Source organism: Malania oleifera, chromosome 10 (genome assembly GCF_029873635.1).
Source record: "Malania oleifera isolate guangnan ecotype guangnan chromosome 10, ASM2987363v1, whole genome shotgun sequence".
Taxonomy (NCBI): domain Eukaryota; kingdom Viridiplantae; phylum Streptophyta; class Magnoliopsida; order Santalales; family Ximeniaceae; genus Malania; species Malania oleifera.
This window is the reverse complement of record NC_080426.1, coordinates 14,838,011-14,860,174: the sequence shown is the minus strand read 5'-3', so window position 1 is coordinate 14,860,174 and position 22,164 is coordinate 14,838,011. Positions and strand designations below refer to the sequence as shown.

The window sequence follows — 22,164 nt, the reverse complement described above, 5'->3', positions numbered from 1 at the left end:
TCATAATATTGTCTACGAATGCACGATAAGAAGAAAAATAAACCGAAAACAATCCTTTTTTTTCTCTTCCTGTCTCGCGCAAGAGTGTCACTGTCTTTGTAAAACTAGTAACTACAAATGTGCATGATGAAATGCAAGACAGAGAATTCTCATTCTACTAGGTTGATTCTTTGCCGCTGCCAAGTCAAAAGGCAAAATTGTTCACCAAAATCGTGACAAATAAACAAGTTTCTGAGTAATTAAATTAAATTTACAATGATATATATAAAAATAAAAAGGTAAAAACAGGGAAGGTCAAAAAGGGGAGAGTTCAATTTGCTAAGAATAATCAAATAGGGGAAGATGAAGTCATTATGGGATGAGGAGAAAGCGTTGAATTTGAGAAGTCGTTGGCGGATTTCATGGCTTATCCTTACGAGAAATATAATTAACAATTAGTGGTTAAATTACATTTGCATGTTCTCTGCATTACATGCAGAGATAGGCAGGGGGTAGAGAGAGACCAAGATCCGAGAAATCTGTAGAAAATGGCTAAAAAGTCAGTCAACCGCACGAGTCATACAGAGAGATTAGTGCATATATATATAAAGCAAAACCTAATAACATGTTCCCATTGTCTTCATATATATATATATATATATATAGTAGTTAAAACTTGGGCTCCTCCCAATTGGTCAAACAAACAAAATCACAAAACAGCATTGGTTTTCTACAGTGGACATCTATCAATATATATAAATATTCCGAAACATGTTGGTGAGGAAAATCAGAAGGCATGCTTGCAGGGACACAGCTACAAACCCTAGCAGCCTACTCGGAAATCAGAAATCACATATAGCTGTAAGCTTCATCGCATGGAACGTGTACAAACGAAATGTATAAATTAAGCAAATTTAATGATATATTATATGTATGGACCGTGCGGGGGTTGGAATCATGGAGCGAAAGTGACACACACTCGACAATGATTTTAATATATATAAACTTTTGAAGCTAAGTGCGTGTTGGCGCGTTGCACAGTTGTAGGGTTCACATGCAGCTGCAATCTGTATATATATATATATAATTACTATTATTTAATTAATTATTGCATGACAAGCACACGACTTTTTGAAAAATATAATCAAGCATATGAAAGGTGTTGGTATTAAAACTCCGTTCAGTTAAATTAATTACTATGGCATAAATGAGGCTTTGTATAATTACAGTGACCCCCTTCAATTGAAAATTACACATTTATTTGTTATGATACATTTTTTAAAAAATTAATATATCTCTATTTTTTCTCTTGTCATGCGAAACAAATCAAATGTTAAAATAAATTACAAAATAATAAATGTGTTTTGCTCCATCCAACAACAAATAGATAAGAGATATTTATTTTTTATGAATTTTATTCTTAACTAATTTAGTCATATTAATCTATATGATTATTGCATCATTTTAATTCCTTCAAACTAATACAACTGTCTATTGTATTTGGCTAAACCATGAGCAAACTATTTTCCCAGCTTACTAGCTAGCGTTCCAAAAGGGAGATAATATATGGCGTGATTGGTTCACTAAACTTATTTCATTCAAATTTCATTTGTATGCATTTAGAAGCTTGGATTCAGAATCTTAAATTTGAATTTTGATCAATTTTAATATAATTTTATATTATATTTAATTCAAATCCAATACAAATCCAAATAAAGATCTAAATATAAAATTTAAGTTTTTCTTTTTATAGAATTCTTGAACGACTAGGCTATCACCGGCCACATTCAATAACCCTTTTTTTTTAATAGTGAAAAATGGCCCTAATTATAAGACGTGTGTCTAAATGATCTAATTTATAAATAATACAACCAATTTTGCAATGCATACATTATTGCGGGTAAAAATGAAAAAAACATAAAAATAAATGTGGCACTTGTTTATTAAAAAAATCAGATCTTATCCCATATCCAATCCAAAATAAAAAGATTTGAGGGGAAGGATAAACAGTGAGTGTGGTAAACTTTGAGTTTCTTCTTTTACCCATTTTTGCCCCTTTATCAAAAAGAGATCCGTGCAATTGGCTTATCATTAAACTTAATATTGCTAGCGGACTAATCTGAACATGCCCCTCCTAGTAACTAATTTTCCCATAAAACAAATCAAATAACCATTTCAATGCATGAAAATGTGAAAAAAAAAAAATTACAAATCATAAGACACTTGTAACAAGATTAAAAAAACCATAGAACTTACATTGTTTAATTATTACATTTTTTAAACTTACTTTCTAGTACTGAAGAAAAATCATGTTGCGTACAAGGTTCTAATTGGTGAGTAATTATTTGATGATTTCTATTTTTTTTTATTTTTTTTTTCAAAATTTAAAAAATTTTAGGAAGATTTTAATTTAAATTTTATTTCAGATTTGTGCAAGTCCTAGTTCTATGAAATAAGTAAATGGTCCACCATGAAATTTTATTCACTATTCAGATGGCTAGTCCAACTCAACAACAGCAATGTAACACGGTAATTTCTTCGATGTATGGGTAACATGAACAGTAGCTCATAGGAAGATACTACATGGGCAGACGAATTGCACACGATATTTACTGGCCAACTGCAATAATCTTGCTGGATATTCTTCCTTCGGCAGATGCCTTGGCATCCACACACAATTTCAAACCAAATACCTGAAACAAATAGGATACAAGGAGGTGACATAAGGTGCGATTCTAACAATACAATATATATTACCAGACCTGAGAAGTCAGATCAGAATGCTTCTACAATGAAACGAGAATGTGCAGTTGCATATACTACTTCGAGAGGATTTCAAGTAATTTCTAAATTTAAAGGAAATTTTCTTCACGGTAGTAGATTAATAATGACTTGAAGAAAATTATTATAATGCAATCATACTCCACCATTACACAATTATGTTATGGAAAACAGGCAATGGGAAGGGGGATCACTGTTGAAAGACAAGAACTCTAGCGTGTGGATAATATGGGAAGGAAGAGAGAGGGCTGAGAGGTTGCAGGTGAGCTGCCTTGCTTGCAGAGGACTTTTTTTGTGCAAAAATGAAAAAGGCAGGAAGGATCTTATGGGCTTCAATTTTAAGGAAACTATGGAAGCTCAGTAAAGGATGCTGAGAAATGAGGGGGCCAATTCGGGATTTTGGTTCTATGATGGAATTGAAAAGATTCAGCTTGACAGCAAATCAAAATTCTGCTTTGCATAGTGCTTCAGCAACCTACCTGATGCAAGACAAGAAGCAAGACCTTGGCAGGATCATTGCTGGAGAATAATTAAGAAAAGTAGGGTTAACGAATTGTAAGGTTCAGTTAGTAGTTTATCATATGTGTGTAGTATTAATTAGTATAGGATTATGTGTATTTGAGGGCTGTTTGTGATATTTGTGTTAAGTAGAGGTATGTTTGTAATGTAATGTAGTTTTAGGGGCTTGTGTGCAATTTATGTAAAGAGGCTTTCTTATAATAGCGTGTGAAAGTCATGATATAGGCACCAGTTGATGAATTTGAATTGAATTAAACATGAGTTTCCCCGTGGTGTCTCCTCCCTTCCCCTTCCTTCATCTCTACTAATTTCTCCATGGCTGCAGAACCTTGATGCTGCCCCTGCATCATTTGGTATCAGAGCCCAACCCTGATCTCCATTCTTCCATTTCAGTCCACCCATTCTCCCTCACTCTCCTCCTCTTCTCTTTCTCTTCTTCCTTCAACTTCTTCTTCTTTCTTCTTTCTTCTCTGTTTCTGATCTCTTGTTCTGTCCATGATTTTCTACTGCCCAGCAGCAGTCTGCCCTCTTCTTCTTGTCTGTTTCTCTTCTCCTTTTCTTCTTCTTTCCTTCTCCTCTGTTCTGTAACCTCTCCCTCCCTCTGCTGCTGCTTCTCCTTCTCTTCTTCTTTCCATCTCTTCCTCTGTTCTGTAACTTCTCCCTCCCTCTCTGCTGCTGCTGCTTCTTTCCTCTCTTCTTGTTCTCTGGTATTATTATTATTATTATTATTCTTCTTCTTCCATTATCTCAATTAATCTCTCCTTCTCTGTTACTCTCATCTCTTAGTTTCTATTCTGAAATTTCAGTATTTAAAAAAAAAAACCAAAAACCAAAAGTTCTGCAGTTTCGGAACTTATAAAAGAATTCCTGCCATCCCCACTTTCTTCAAACACCACCTCCCAGTCACCATCCTGCAACACCACCCATACCACCAAAATCAGAACCCCACCAAAACCCTTCCCCTCAAAATTTCATCAACTGACCAGCTGTGAAGCCCCACACGCCACATGAAGTTCTCCAGCCGCCACCCTCATCAAAATCCACCATTGCCGGAGTTCTTTTGACATACAGCCACCACCACTGCATTCCCCACCGCCTGATCCACCCTCGCCTGAAAAGTCATCACCTGAACACCATTGCCGATGGCCCATGCACCTTCAACGGTGGGTAAGAGTGTCTGCTAGCCTCTCTTGTTTCGAGTCTCACGAGAAATTGCCCACCATGATATTTTGGATTTTCTCTGCGAAATTTTGAGCTGCAAGAACATATTTTGATTGTGGACATAATATATTGCAAACACATGCCATAATCTTTGGCACGGAACCCTAGAAATTGTCACTCCAGCACTAAAAATCAGGTTTTTTTGCTTAATTTGTGAGTTTTCTTTGTGAGTTTGTTTCATTTCAGCCAGACAATCAATATCAAGGTGAATTGAAGATAGTTTTTGAGAAATTGGGAGTAAGGCTAGTCGAAAATTGTGTTGGAGGATTGTTGGTGATATTCATGTTGCAGCATATATATCCATAAATTCAGCCACATGGTGACAAATTACAGGAAAAAAGAATGCCATCTATCATACCTTGGGCACAATTTCCAACACCTTTCTCAATTGTGGAGAAAAGGTTTGCAAAATCATTATTGATGGAAGATGTCCAATGAATTTGGTTTCCATAAATGGATTCTCTCGAATACAGCTTCATCCACAACCTCACCCAGAGCCTTGTGAGATATTTCGGGTTGATAACTCTATTTGTACATGTTTATGAGAGATGTTTGGTTCCCATCCAAATGGGTGAATATTTGGCTAATGTTTGGTGTGATATCTTACCTATGAAGATTGGCCATAGACTCCTTGGTTCTCCTCGGTTGGATGAGTTAGGTGTGACTCAAGGACATGAGAACGCATGACTTTCACTATAATGGGAAGAAAATCATTTTTGAAATCCGCTCTACCACTGAGATTATTGATCAAGTCAAAGTTGCTCAACTTGAAGACACTACAAGCCAGGCAATGAATGTGTTTTAAGACATCCAAAGTCCATCAGACATTCAATTGTTGAGTTTGTCATTCCCGATGTGCTTATTGATGCCAACTCTCAATTCAAGTCTATGATGCTGCCAAAGGATCGTGGTTTCTTGTATCACTCAAGTGCTAACTTTCAAAGAATCCAAGTTTGCTTCTCCCTTTTGATCCTCCAACATTTCAAAATTTGAAGCCGAATTTTTTTTCTAGCTGGGGGAGATTTGATGTAAGACAAGAAGCATGACCTTAGGAGGATCCTTGTTGAAGAATAATTAAGAGTAGGGTTAAGGGTTTGTAAGGTTAAGTTAGCAGTTTATTATGCATGTTTAGTATTATAGGATTATGTGTATTTGGTGGTTGTTTGTAAAATTTGTGTAAAGTATAGGTATGTTTGTAATTAATGTAGTTTTAGGGGTTTATGTTTAAGTTATGTAAAGAGGCAGTTGTTGATGAATTTGAATTGAATTGAACATGAGTTTCCCCCCTAGTATATCCTCTCTCCTCCCTTCCCCTTCCTTCATCTCTTCTAATTTCACCATGGCTGCAGAACCTTGAGCTGCCCCTGCATCACTACCCCACCTTGTTCCCCACGGCCATTTGGTCCGTTCCCCACCACAACACTTATGACAGCTGTGGGCACAAAGATGATGTGAAATCAAGGCCAGACACAACTTATATTCACAAGGGATAATGGCAGATACAGGGCGTGGGAGCAGAACATTGAAACTTGAAAGGCAGAAAAAGACAAGGTTTACAAAAAAAAAAAAATCTCCACAGGGATTACGAAGTGATAACAAGTGCATAATTTTTAAATACTCCATACTAGCTAAAAATCAATTTGGCTTCATGTCAAGGAGATTTAACTCTATGACCATGCATACAATTTGTCTTTCTGCTGTAACTCACTTTATTTTCATTGGGCCTTGAAAACACAAATATATGAACTAAAACCCCTAACTATACGTTGATACACGAAAAATGGAAATGAATGAAATTTGTTGCTCTATTTCCATCTGTTTCTAATTCAAACTTCCATTCTATTCTAATCTCATCCTAGTCCATTCTGCAAACCAAAAGTAAAGTATAATTTATGCATTTTGAAGATGATATGCTTTTAAAGCATCATAAAAAGGGAAAATTTAACTAAATATTTTTTTTATAAAGCAAATGAAAGATTCACTGAGGGAACCATGAGGTTGGCAACCAAACTAGAGGAAACAAATAACATGGGAAAAAATAAACGAAATCAATAGCAGCATGAGTATTCACAAAATGTTGCCCATTGATCCAAAATTACAATGTTTATATCCATAGTTCTATGCCCCTAAAAGCTCTCCTATGTTCTTTCCCTCCATGCAGCCAAAAATGGTCTTGGAGACCAGCTGTAGAAATCTCTTTTTTAACCTATTTGTATGTATCGCTTTACAAGCACATACAACACTTGTACAGAGCCTGAGCCAACCATTTAATTCCCAGCAAAGCTTTAGCGCAGTCCCACAAATAACTGGTCCACTTGTAGGTAAATCAGTAAATACAGCAAACTCTGCTTGTTCTTTGCACAAATAACATCGGTTAACCATTCCACAGCACCTTTATTTCTTCATTTTTATTTTTTGGAATATTCTCAAGAGTAAAAATTCTTTCCCACACTGCCTTCCATGTGAAGAGAACTTTGGGAGGGACCAGTGATTTCCAGTTCCATCCCAGGGAAATCACAGCATTCACACAGTTCCGATCTCACTAAAGAACAACACTCCTAGAACTCTTCCATTTTATTAAATCTCCCCTACTTTGGTATATCTGCCTCACAAAGTCAACAGAACTTGAGAAGCACATTCCAATTCCCAACCCTGAGCTCTCCCAATGAAAATCACATTACGAACAAACCTTCTATCAGAAATATATAATAATTTGAAACTGACTTAAACTCCATCGTTCCTAACCAAGTTGAATAGTTAAGGAAATTGGATCTTAGAGGGGCCTTTCCACTCCATCCTGCTAAAAAAGAACTCTCCCCTTCCAGCCACAAAACAAAACTGGTAGGAGAAGCAACCCATCCTTATGTTTTCCCATCCCCTCAACCATGTAAACCTTAAAATTTTGTAGTTATCCATGCTCAAACCATACTTTACCTCCAACAACTATCTCCAAACCCAAGGCAAAACCTTGTTGAATCCAATTAGCCTCTTGGTCTCCAACAACAACACACCCAACCCACCCCCACATACCCCACCCCCCCAAAAAAAAAAAATAACCACAATGGACAGAGGGGTTGTCTCACTTCTTCCGAATACATCAAATGGAATTTAAGGATTTCTTCTGTGTTGCCTCAGGAATTGTCTCCGAATGTTCGCCAATCTTTTTGCCACCAAACAATGAAGAGGAAAAAGCAAATAGTGTACACTGAGAAGTTGCGGGAGTGCCCTTAATGAGACTGAAGATACCTCCCTTGGACAACAAGTCTCTCTTCCACTTTGTAACCTTTTTCAAGCCTCCCTACTGCCAGATCCCAAATACTTTAGTTCTTGAATTTTGCTCCAAAAGGATCAAAGACACGAGTAAGACATTGAAAATTCCATCCTTGCACCCCATGGTGTCGAATAAAGGTGTGACAATAAAATTTAAACCTCCAAAGCCAAGATCGCTTCAGTGCACGATCAAATTTCATCACTTCAATGACAATAAAATAGTTCTTAAGTTCACAATCTCCTCTGCCTGAGAAAAAATGATAGCGGCGTCAACAAAAAGGAAATGAGTAACGTCATGTCATGGATGCTATAGCCACAATTAACTTGAAAACAAGCCCTTTAGTTCTCCAGCCTAGCCAACATTTTACCCAGCACTTTCATAAATAAAATGAAGAAGAAAAGCATAATTGCTCTACCAGGAGCTACTATCTAGATAGAAAGCATACTCTTTATTGTCCTTGGCACATTACTGAGAAGATCCTACTTCTGTTGCCAATAAAAATATTATAACAGTCTTCATGTGCTTATTGCAAGGCATACATTTGGCAAAGGATGATTTGGACTTCTGAGCAGAACCATTTGGCTCATGCTCATTTATATGAGACAATTATCTTACAGCAAAAATTTTTCTTCTCACCAGAAAAATTTGCAAGCATCCCCACTTCAATAGAAACACAAGCGCTTTCAGCGAAGAAAATAAAGCTCTCAAACTTTTGAGTTTGAGAAAGCTAGATAGCCCTAGTTTCCTTCATAGAGACTTCCACACCCTAGAGCTGGCAAGTTCTCCATAACAAATATTGCTAGTTCACCCAATCTCTCATAAACATAAATAAAGATCGTTCTACTTGAATATGATCATTCACTTAGTGCCACAGTTCATCACAGTCCCAATTAGATGTGTACTAGGAATATCTTGGGTTAATCAGGATGGTTTGGACTCCAACTATGGAAGACACCTTTTATAGGACAAACCCGTGAGACAAGTGGACCAAACCAGACAATGCCTCACCAAAGTTGAGCCCAATACCATTAACACTTAGTCATCAATCAACTTCCATGTTCTTTGTGACCAAGCTTTAGGCCAACAAATATCAAATCTAGTGCTCACATTTGAATATTAAAAAAAAAAAATCAAGAAAAAAATGCAAACAAGAAAACAAAACAAGACTTCAAAAAAGAATTTCCCCGAAACCTCTACTCAAGATCTAGCTCTTGTAGCCTTCAAGGACATTTTTCAACAAATCAAGCAATGCTCTCCATGATCAAGCTTTACACCCACAAACATTGCATCACAATTGCTTCTCGGTGACGGAAACATATTATTAGAAAATTTTCATCATCACCTTGCTTGATATTTAGCATAGAAATCAAAGGTGTAAGGCACAACAAGATGGAAAGGGTGCCAAGAGCTTAGGTGAGAAGTGCAAAGGGAAGGCATTCACCCCACGAAGGAGAGGTACATGTTTGTTAAAATTGTGTCTAAAATGCCCTATATTATGGATTCTTGATTTTATAAGCATATTAGCACTAAACATGTAGTCCTAATTCTAGTCATTACCCCATTTTACATGTCCTTAACAACATCTATGTACCTACCATAAACTCCTTTTTTTATAGAACCCACTAAAGTTCCTGCCAAGGTACCACATCATAGGCTTTCTCTAGTTCGCTGAAAACTGTGCACAAGTCCCTCTTCATTTCCATAAATAAAAACCTGTCCCTCTTCTTTTCCCTACACTTCTCCACTAATAAGTATATAAATTATATAGTTGGATCTCCTTCGCATAAAGCCTAACTAATTTCCAAAACTCCCATTTTTAATCTTAGGCTTTTCAATTATCCTCTCAAAAAGTCCCATTCTATGACTAATAAATTTATTTCCATGAACATTATTACAATTTTGAAGATCTATGTTTTTATATATAGGTATAAAAGTGTTTTTCCTCCATCCATCTAACAATCTCTTAGTCGTCATAATTTTGTTCAATAAATTAGGAAACCATATTATCTCATTATCCCCTTATCATTGAAAAAGATGAAAAATGGAACAGTTATAAAACCAAAAGGGAGTGGGGAGCGGCAGCCCATGGTGTTCGTCATTAGGACCTAATAGGCCTAGGACCCACTTTACACTATCCTTTGGGGTTGGCCTCGTAGGATTATCAACCTTAAATTTTCTCCATTACTTCCAAAAAAAATCCCTTCCAGCCCCATTTGAATAGGGTATTTCAAGCAGGTACTTCATTTGTAAAAGGTATTGAAGTACGTCTTTGGGGCTGGCCTCCTAGGATTATCAACCTTAAATTTTCTCCATTACTTCAAAAAAAAATCCCTTCCAACCCCATTGGAATAGGGTATTTCAAGCAGGTACTTCATTTGTAAAAGGTATTAAAGCGCGTCTTTTTAAAATCCCTCGTTCAATTGCAGCAAGGGCACTAAAAGATGACGAGGATGAGGAGAAAACCCCAAAGATGGGTGCAACATGATTACTAATCACGTTGGAGAGGCAAACAAAAGAGAGGCTAAGTTATCCAAGCAAAAAGATGAATATTTGTAAACTTGCAAATCGATGGGAAGAACACCCAATTCTATGGGTTGATATTAGGGCTACCTATAATTTTATCTCACAAGCAAAACTGCAAAGATTCACCTTGAGAAGGACTCAGGAAGTATGAAAACAGTTAACTCCGCAACTCAACCTACTCTGAGAGTAGTCAAGCAAGTGATTGTAAAGCTTGAACAATAGGCGAGACATACAAATTTCACACCCATATCGTTTGATGGATTTCCAAGTGATACTTGGAATAGAATTCTTGAGGAAGACTAAGGCGGTACCAATGTTGTTTGGTAGTTCCCTTTGTCTGATGGGAGACAACCCGTACATGGTGCAAGCCATTAAATAATGAGAAGTTCCTCTCAGTCATGCAACTCAAGAAGGGTTTGAGAAAGGGTGGACAAACATATCTTCCCAAGCTAGTGGTAGATGAAGGCGTAGGCTAAGAACAAGTGCCTACTATCAGCCATGGGTGAATATAAAGTTGTGATGCCAAGCAAACTATCTCACAACTTGTTTCCACAACGGGGCGTGAAGCATGAAATCTAATTGTTACTAGGAGTGAAGTTGCCTGCTAAAGGGCCATATCGGATGACGTGTTCACAATTGACAGAGTTAAGGGAACAATTTGATGAACAGTTGGAAGCAAGCTATATACTTCCTTCCAAAGCACCGTTTGGAGCACCGATGTTGTTTCAGAGGAAACATGATGCGAACATATTGATGTGTGTGGGCTACCACACGCTCAACAAGGTGACTATGAAACAAGTATCCTAGTCCACTTATTATCGATTTGTTTGATGAGCAAAAGTCATGCAAAGCACTTCACCAAACTTGACTTGCGATCTGAGTATTATCAAGTTAGGATAGCTGATGGTGATGATCCGAACACAACCTATGTGACAAAATGTGGGCATGTGAATCCTTGGTGATGCCTTTCAAGTAGACAAGTGCACCAATGACATTTTGTACCTTAATGAACCAAGTATTTCATGAGTACCTTAACAAGTTTGTCATGATATATGTCTAGATGACATTGTTGTTTAGAGTCCTACTTTGGAGGAACATAAAGAGCATTTTCGGAAGGTGTTTGAAAAGCCAAAGGAGAACAACCTTTATTTGAAGAGAGAGAAGCACTCTTTTGCTCAACAAAGCATTCTTTGGTCATGTGATCGAGCAAGGTATATCTGGATGGATATGGAGAAGGTAAAATTTGTTCAAGACTAGAAGATCCTAACGATAATGAAGGAGCTATGTTCCTTTCTTAGACTTGTCAACTATTACCGAAAGTTTGTGGAGGGGTACTCAAAGATAACTGCCCCGTTAACAAAACTACTAGAAAAGCGGTCATAGGTGGAAGTGTGGAACTAGACAGAGAAGTGTCATGGAACCTTTGACAACTTGAAAAAAGCAATGATGCAAGATCTAGTACTTAATCTTCCTAACATAATGAAATCCTTCGAGGTACAGCCAAATGCATTAGACTATGCCCTTGGTGGAGTCTTTATTATAGGATAAGGCATCTGTTGCGTACCAGAGTCATACGCTTCATCGTTTTAAATACGTAACCGTTACATAACAAAATCTCAAACCACCGAAACCGTTACACACCGATATTACAGACTGTTACAAACCATTACAGCAGCTGAAAATGTGTTTCGGCTCTTACCTTTCTAATTCACACATCTTTCTCACGATTTCCTTCTTTCTCCCTCTCCCAACCCCTCATCCTTGGCAGATCTACCATTCCAAAGCTTAAAATCAAGAAACTTTACCTTTGATTTGTTGTTTGAAGCTGAAGAAGAAGAAGAAATCCTTTGTTTGCACTAGGGCAGCACTTCCCCCCCCCCCCCCCACCCTTTTTCTCTATTTCTCCAATTTTTTGGAAATCTTTAGCCATCTTTGTTTATTTGGGGAAGAAATTGAGTTAGGAGGCTTCGATCTTCCCCCTCAATCACTTGAAGCCCACATTTGAGCCTCCTCGCCTGCCAACTCCCTTTGTCGAGTCTACCCTTTGGACTAGAGGCTGTGGTCGAGTAGTCTTCAAGTCTTGGACTCTTCGAGACTCCTCTTCTCCTCCAAGAGAGTGCACTCCTCTTCTAGCTTACTTTTCAAGTATGCTTCCTTCCTTTTTTTTTCTCTCTCTCTTTTGTTTTGTTGTTTAGTTAATAGTTTGAGTATTTATTTATTTATTATATTATATTATTTATTTATTAAATTAGGTTTAGTTAATAGTTATTTTAAGTATTTATTTATATATTATATTAAGTCTAGGGATAGGATTAGGGACTTAGGTACTTCAATTATGCTGAATGTGTGAGAATGTGGGGACTGAACTGCTCATTGCTGAGATTTGAGAAATAAATTTAATGCCCTTAAAATAAATGGATTAATAAATAATTAACATTTAAATATAATAAATATTTAAAATTAGAAGGACTATTCAGTATTTACTAATTATATTATATCTAATCTTCATTCTTCTATAAGGACTATAACTTTGATCCTATGTGTTCAGTGTAGAGATCATCAAATCAAATCTATCAAGATGCCACGTAAGAAGAAAGGAAATGAAGACTTACCTAGTGAGAACATTGGGTGACATTTTGGTACTCCGATGGATGGTAACAAACATATATTCTATTAGCAGCGTGGGAAGACAATTAAAGGAGGTATTACACACTTGAAACAACACTTGGCACATGAAAAAGTCAAGTGGTTGGACACCCGAATGTAACCACACAAGTAAGAGAACAAATGATGAAACATTTGCAATAATATGTTGAGAATAAGAGAGAGAAACAAGAAGGCAAGAACAAGTGGAGGCTCAAATTAGAAGAGATTTTGAGAATTTAACAATGAAAAAGACTCGGAAGAAGAAAGAATGAGATTTGTTCGACAAGAAAGCATATGGTCATAGCAACAATGGAAAAAGAGACAGAGATTTCCAACAAGAACTGGAGGGGGTAATATTTATGAAGAGGGAGGTGGCAACGATAGTGGTGGTGCTAGTGGTTTCAATAGAGCTCGATCACAGTGTCTGAGAAGCTGGAGGTAGTGGACGACAATGAATCAATCCCAATGCCTCTAAAGTTAAGACTAAGGGCAATGGATCCTATTTTAGAAAGAAGCAAGAGTGTGAAACAACCAAAAATAAGCACTAAACTGCTGAAAAGTTTAACAAGTATATTAAGAAAAACAGTTGGAAAATGTCTAATTTATAATTGGATTCCAGAAAACAATGTTTTAAAAGACAAAGGTGGCGAGGCGTTTTACCCTCCACAAGGCGAGGCTTAAGCCTTAAGGCATTGAGGCACTATATTTTTTTAAATAATTAATAAATAAAATAAATTTATATATAATAAAAAAATGTGATAAAATTTAAAATAATATAGAAAAATATAAAAACATAATTTGTAAATATCATATAGGCCAATTTTAAGTTTTAACTTTTAACTAACAAACACAAACAATATATGTTAAAAATATAAGCATGAGCCATAAGAAAAAGCCAAATTAAAAATGTCTCAAGATTCTAATTTCTAAAAGCCAGTTGCAGCCAACACAGTGGCAGAGAGTACGAGAGGGTGAGAGTGACGCGGAGAGAGGCGAGAGACTGCAGAGGGTCACTGCAGAGAGACGATAGCTCCGAAGGGCTCATGAAGGGAAAAAATACGTCATAAGGAGTCGTCGGAGGCAGATCAAAGTTTGGAAGAGAACGTCAAATCGTCGGAGAGAGACGAGAAGCTTGGAGGAATCGTTGGAAGCAGTCGTCGAGTCGTCGGAGAGAGAGCAGGTGCTAGAGGAATCGTCAGAGAGAGAGAGAGCAAAGGCTATCGTCGAGGAGAAGACCCGTTGGAGGCTTCGTCGAGGGGGCAAAACGGAGGAAGTTCGTGGGAAAGAGGGAGGATAGGGCTTTCGATGCATTTTGTGTTCTACCTTGTTTCATTTATGTTATAAACCAAGAATCCTGAAAGGCCTACGCATTGGCATTTGAAACGTAAAAAGGCGAGACTTCACACTTGAGGCGTACGCCTTTTAGGAATTACGCATTTCCACTAACGCCTTAGGGCGTTTTAGGCCCAAACCGCAAACACTACCAGAAAATGTAGCCAACTCTCCATTCATGCATTTATGCTTGATGTTGCTACACAGGTTGGAATGGGCGTGAAAGGTCCATCACCCTATGAGATCTCTAAAATTTATTTGGAGCAAGGGTATCGAGAAATGAAAGATTATATATCTTCTTTTGCTAACATTTGAAAAGAGAGAAGTGTAACCATTATGTGTGGTGGTTCGTTATAACCAAATAGAAAACACATAATAAACTTTGTTTAGTTTACTGCAATAGAGGCATCGTGTTTCATAAGTCAGTTGATGCCTCTGATGTGCCGAACCAAACAACTGAATATTGTTTTAGGTAATTTTCTAATTTTTATTGTATATGTAAATAGTATTATAGACTTTAACATTTTTAATTAGCTAGTAATAACAATAATTATTAAATTTATTATTTCATTTCAAATTAATGGACAAGGTTGTTAAAGAGATTGGAGAGGAAAATGTTGCCCAAGTAATGACTGATAAGGCTAGAGGAAAATTGTTGATGAAAAAAAGGCTCAATCTCTACTAGACAGCATGTGCAACTCATTTTATAGACCTTATTCTTGAAAATATTGGTAAGAAAAGTTATATAAAAAAAGTCTTAAAACATTATCCCTAAGTCAAACTTCAAGAGCATTGGAATTGATACATTGTCGTCCACCACCTCCAACTTCTCAGACACTATGATCAAGCTCTACTGAAATCATTGACACCACCACTACCAAAGCCACCTCCCTTTTCATAAATATTACCCCTTCCAATAGTTCTTGCTCGAAATCTCTCTCTCTCTCTTACCATTATTGTCATGACTACATGCTTTATTGTCAAGCAAATCTCATTCTTTCTTCTTCCGAGTCTTCTCCATCACTCGAATCCTCAAAATCTCCTCTAATTTGAGCTTCCACTTCTTCTTGCCTTTTTGTTTATCTCTCATCTTCTCAACATATTGTTGCAGATGTTTCATCATTTGTTTTCTTACTAGTGTGGTTACATTCAAGCATCCAGCCACTTGACCTTTTTGATGTGCCAAGTGTTGTTTCAAATACATAATACCTCTTTTAATTATCTTCCCACACAGCTTACGCATAATAATATGTTTATTATTGTCCACCGAAGTACCCAAATATCATCTAATGTCCTCACTAGGTAAGTCCTCATTTCCTTTCTTCTCACGTGGCATCTTGATAGACTTGATTTGATGATCTATACACAAAAAGCATAGAATACAAAGTTATAGTCCTCATAAAATAATGAAGATAAGATATAATATAATATAATATAATAAGTACTAAATAGTCCTTCTATTTTTAAATATTTATTAAATAAAAATAAAAAATAAAATCTTTGGTTAAAAATAATTAGTATAGTATATTAACCCAATAGTACTCAATTACATATACTATTTTTTAAACATTCTTTTAAAATAAAGCAACTTACTAACTAAATAGTTAATATTTTTGAGTCACTTAAATAAAATAGTACTCAATTACTCATAGCATTTTTCACCTTGTTTAAATAAAATAAAACAACTGAACAACTAAATAAAATAGATAAAGTTGTTAAATACCCTATAATTTTAATTATTTTTTATATAACATATAAAATATACTTTGTATAGCTTTTTAATTTTAATTATTTTTTACATAACAAAGAGCAGGCAAATGCTATTTGAGCTTTCTATGGCTTTTTTAGTTACTAACAATTTAAAATTGATCACTGAATACTAGATTTCAAGCTCATTACAAACAACTCTAGTATTTATGCAAAATCTTTAAATAATTAAAATTCAAAATATTAGATATTTCATCTATTAATAGAATTAGGGTCATAAAATAAGAAAAGATGTTACTTATTTATATATAAAATATTTATTTTAAGACCATCAAATTTATCTAAAATCTTTGCAATTAGCAATTCAGCTCCCACATTCTCACACATTCATCCTAATTGAGCTGCCTAAGTCCCTAATCCTATCCCTAAACCTAATATAATATATAAATAACTATTCAAAATAACTATTAACTAAACCTAATATAATATACAAATAATATAATATGTAAATAAATATTCAAACTATTAACTAAACAACACAACAAAAGAGAGAGAGAGAAAAAAACCATGCTTGACGAGTGAGCTAGTGGAGAAGAGGGGTGCACTCTCCTAAAGGAGAGGAATCTAGAAGAGTCCAAGACTCAAAGACCAGTTGACCAGAGCCTCCATTCCAAAGGCACATTCGGCAAAGGGAGCTAGGGCTGGCAGCCTAGCACAACCGGCGAACTACTTTGGGGCAGCCTGCCATTGCCAAACAGGCTAGGACGCTCAACCAAGGGCTTCAAGTGCTCAAAGGGGGGAAGATCGAAGTCTCCTAACTCGATTTCTTCCCTAAATAAACAAATAAGGTTGAAGATTTCCAAGAAATTGGAGAAATAGAGAGGGGAGGGAAGTCCTGGCCCAATGTAAATGAAGGATTGTAGTAACCCGACCCCGAGAAAAAATAATAATAATAATAATAAAATAAATAAATAAATTTAAAAAAATAATACAAAATAAATAATAATAATAATAAATAATAAATAAACTTAAAATAAATAAATAAATAAATAAAGAGATATTTTGGAGAAGATATTTTGAGATATTTATATATAAATATCTTGGAGGAGATATTTATTTAGATTACTTAAAGGCTAAGTTAGGTTTTATTCTATAAATTCTCTTATTCTCTCTCTCATTCTCTTTCTCTCTCTCATTTTCTCTCTCTCTCTCTCTCTAAGATCCTTCGCCGTTCGTTGTCCGTTTCCAAAAATGGAGGGTACTGCGTGGATCAGAAGAGGAAACTCTATACTTTTAGTAGATCGAATCATCGTTTCAGAGAGTTTCGGGTTTTCCCAAGAATCGAGGTAGGAATCTAATCCTAATTTTGATTGGATATTTGGATATCAGTAGAAAACATAGTAAGGTTATGTTCTGTGGTTTTATGTTTTCGGAATCTAAGGTTGTCATTTTGGACCGTTTTCGTACAAAATTTCATTTCGAGTATAAGGTAAGGGGAATTTGATTACAACAGTTAATTTTGGAAAACTAAACCGCTAAAAAGATAGTTTATGTTATTATGTATGATTTAACTGCTTATTTGTGAAATTCTACTGAGTAGAAATGTCAGTTTGACGATTTTACGGTTTTTGGTAAAAACGAGGATTTTTACGTGTGATCTCCAAATTTTACAAATATTGTTTATTTGTGTTTATACTATAGTAAGAGAGGCTCGAATCCTTTATTTATTCAGTTAAACTATGTATATTGAACTTCTATCATTCAGCGGGTTTTTGTATCAAACTTGTGTGATATATGTTGAAATGGAAATGAATGTATTTTCTATACTACTGATATAGAATATGGGAATGAAATTTCAATTTGTTATACTGAGAATGTGAAAAACTGAGGCTGGTGATACACCGAACTGAATCAGTAAACAAAGAGGGGTAAACTGAGTGGAAAGACGCCGGTTTGAACCCGCTGGGATTATTTCTATACTATTGATATAGGGTTGAAAAATATTTTCTTTGCAGGGTTGAAATAAACTACTGTTATATGATACGGCGCGATATCGTAACTAGATGTACACATACAACCACACGTACCAAACGATGTGGGTACCAAGATGGTCGGCTAGCAGGGTGAAACCATTGGCTGATATTGGGCCAATGGAGGCAGTCGGATCGTAAGTAGGTACTCGACAGTGCCTGCACAAATAGGGCATTGGACGAGTATCAGTGCACAACCTGGGCCACATGGTAAAACTGGTTTAGGGATATTTTGCTGTTGGTCATCTGATAAATCATAAAATGGTCGAAAGACAGATGTGGGAATTTTGTAATATGAATAATGATATAACTGATGCATTACTGTATTGAAAATATTTGATTTATATTCCAGATGTTGAATGAAAATATGCATGTATGCAGTCACACACTGTTGTAACTCCTTCTTCCTTACTGAGAGGTGTCTCACCCTATCATACAACCTTTGTTTTCAGGTCCATCAGTGCATCAGTACTAATAGCTAAAAGGACTGGGAGATTGTTTTTGAACAGCTTACGTAAGCATCTGAATCATGTAGTAAATCTTAGATGAAGTTCCTTTTTGGAGTGTTGTAATAATGAGAATTGTTCTAAGTCCAAAATATGTAAATTATGGATGTATTAGTGAACTCTGGTATAAGTCTAGTAGAAATCTCAATGGATGTTTTGTTTTTCCGCGACATTTACATCAATATTATGTATGTTTTACACCCATATGTCCCTGTTTAGAGCGGGTAGTTTCCATATCTTGAACAGGTATAGATATTATGTAATGAAAGAGTGACACCTGGGTCCGTATAAAGGACCGGGTCGTTACAGATTGCTTCTTATTCTTCAACTTCAAACAAGAAGTCAAAGGTAAAACTTCTCCATTTCAAGCTTTGGAATGGTAGATCTACGAAGGACAAGTGATTGGGAGAGGGAGAAAGAAGTGATTCATGAGAAAGATGTGTGAATTGGAAAGATAAAAGCCAAAGCACACTATCGGCTGCTGTAATGGTTCGTAATAGACTGTAACGAGCGTTACAAACCATGACAACAGCGTAACGGCTGTTACTGCCGTGAATTTTCCTCCCCCCTGTAGGTGTGTAACGGTCTCAGTGGTCTGAAATCCCATTACATAACGGTCATTATGCTACATAACGACTGTTATTTAAAACCATGCTAGAGCCCAAAGCTGAATTCATACTTGGATTTAAATTTTTCCAAAAACGAGCGAGACAATCTCCACATAGAAGGCCTTGTCTTGCTTTCCCTTTTTGAGGATTCCCCTTTCTTGCCCAGGCTCACTTGAACTCCTCATTATTGAAGAAACAAAAGTGTAATTCTTGAAGAAACCGACTATTTCTTGGACTTAAGATATCTACCCATGTTTAAGGAGCCACAATCAAGGCAATGCAGCTCTTCATTATTATTTGCTATGGTGCTTCTTCTTATTCCCTTCAAAGCTTCCTAGAAAAATGCATCCTCATTGAGACACGAACTAATTGAATAGCCTCCTTGTGCAATATCTTTTCCACCAAATGAAATGCCCAATGCACTGGCTCTCAATCAAAGCATCATGATGTGATTGGGTACCCTAAAAGACTTTGCCTAAGGGTCCGAGGTTTCTAAGAAGATAAAAATAAGCATAATTATGTCTCCCACCATCCTCGTTCCTCCTCTAAGAGGGAGATGAAAAACCAATATCCTCTGGTTCTTTGTGTAATGCACCATGCTCTCCTCTTTCCTCGAAGATGAACCATTTTCATGTTGATCAAGATTTTGATTTCCCACTTGTTGCCAATGGTTACTCAAAGCCCTTCCTTAAAAAGGTTAGGTTTGCAATCGTTACAAAACAAACTATGATCGAAGAGAGTTAAGAGTCAAGATTGCAGTTCTGGTTTTACCATATGGTCAAATATAATGATTGCAAGATATTGGATTTGAAGAATCTTTAGGTTGAAGAAAGAAGTTATCGTTGTCTAGAGGGAAAAATATGAAGCAATATGATTCATGGGTTGGGTCTACTACTGAATGATGTGAATTTAGGGGTGAGCACTGTAGCATGCATGAACACAAAATAGATGGAAACGAGGCATGGATTTACAATGGAGAATTACAGAAAAGTGATTCATGAAAAAGGAGAGTTTAGCATTTTTAATTCACATAACAAGAAATAAGGAACTTCGATAAAGAAACCTCAGAATGCACAATGAATGAGACTAATGTGCAAGATTTTTTTCCCCTTTTTTTCCTCAATAACATGCAACTAAGTTATAAGGACGATGTAATGATTATAAGCCACTTGGAAAGAAATTGAGACAAAATTAGCACTCTTTGGAATGTAATTCGAACAAATTAGGAGCAAATGTAAGAACCTAAGAAAACTAATAACAAATAAACAAGTCCAAATTAATTGTTTTTTAGTGATGGATACTTTGTCTACAAGGAGGAATAATCAAACAGGATGTTGTATATATGAGTTGAATGGGATTGATAATGCATTTAAGTGATTCAAAGGTATTTGTGATTCAAATCCCAACAATATTTTTTCACTGTCACAATAGGGCTTGCCATACTTCACAATGTAGGATGTTCTGATGTTGTAATCACATAAAGATTATAAACGAACGAGAATGTTGAGATGGATCTATGTTACGTCGAAGAATGATACTGGCTTAGCTATACCTGTGGATAGAGGCAAACCCACTCGAATCTGCAAATCTACAAAAAACCAGGGGGCCGTCCAGGCAATTTTGTTTCTCAATCCAACCACAATAAACGTCTACCAAGTTTGTAAAACTGCACGAGAGGGCAGCTTCAGTAAAACATGAAAAATGATAAAACAAGAAACATATAATTACAGGATAGAAAAAATACAGAGCTTATGAAATCTTCATTATAGTGCATCTAGCTTGCAACCCCCAAAAAATATTAACTACTTAAATAGAAATTAACGAAGAAGATACGAAATTTAAAAAATGGAAGGAAACCCCAGGAAGTTAGAAGGACCAATAAGAGAGACCTAGTTGTAGTAGAGTTCAAGGTCAATGCCGTCGTGAATTTCGTAGTCCTTGAGGGTGATGTGGTCCTTGTAGATGGTGCACCACTTCTTGATCACCGATGGTGTCGTCCCCGTTGCACTTCACTCTCACTTTTTCCCCAAGCGATCATTCAACACCACCTCGATCATCTTCTTCATCTGCAGTTGCAATGACCGAGTTATTTTGCAGAATGATTGAAGAACAGAAACCCTAGATTGTTCTACGAGCTTCGGACCAACTCAGACCTTCAGAGAGTAAGACCAAAACGAACGTACGTTGAAATTAGCCTAATTGATGAGTTTGTCGCGCTCTCTTGGTATTTATGGTGGTCCCGGTCGGCCAGCGTCTCGCAGTCGCCTGCCTAAAAGCTGTCGTTGAGCCACATTGATTCCCTGGATTTTTTTTTTTTTTTTTATGTGTTAAAAACTAAGCTTTCGTATAATTTCTAATTTTGATTTTCTGCTCTCAATGTAGACAACCATTTTATCCGGGGCTAATATAAGGAAATTTGGCAAAATTTTATTCCATAAAATAAAAAATATATATACAAGGAAAATCTCTTAAAGGATAAAATTTATAGATTAAAAATATAAAAAAAAAAAAACATAGAAGGACAAAACAAGAACAAAAACAAAAACAAATGAGGTGGGACAGCATTTTCAACTTCCAATTCAAATGTGCAAATAAAAAAATCAGCAATTAGAAATATAGAAAATATGTAAAAAATGGAGTAAATGGTGATTGATAAAGTTTAGTGTCTCCAATTCAAACCTGCAAAAAAATAATCAGCAATTAAACATGTGAAAAACATGTAAAAAATTGAGTAAATGGTGATTGATAAAGTTTTGTATTAATAAGCGTTAAATTGATTGGATCCCAAAGTCTATAAATAAATACTCCTCGAAATGAGAAAGGCACAGATAAATGATTGATTACTAAGTAAGAGATGCAATCACAATAATTCAAACAATTTAAAGTGAATTCAAAATTTGAGAAAGTTGCTGGAGAATTTAAGAATTGTGGAACAGATTGTAACAAAAGAGTTCAAAATGTTTGAAGCTTCAAAAATAAAGTTTGAAATTTAAGGAGTTCAGAGAACATCTGGTTGCAAAGTGAAGGGTTCTGAAGGGAGA

General features: G+C 36.0%; 1 pseudogene; it reads right to left on the bottom strand.

Annotated features, from left to right (window-relative positions):
• Positions 1-2,440: 2,440 nt before the first annotated feature.
• Positions 2,441-21,264, bottom strand: LOC131165658 (ubiquitin-like protein 5; annotated as a pseudogene).
• Between the last annotated feature and the right edge of the window lie 900 nt (positions 21,265-22,164).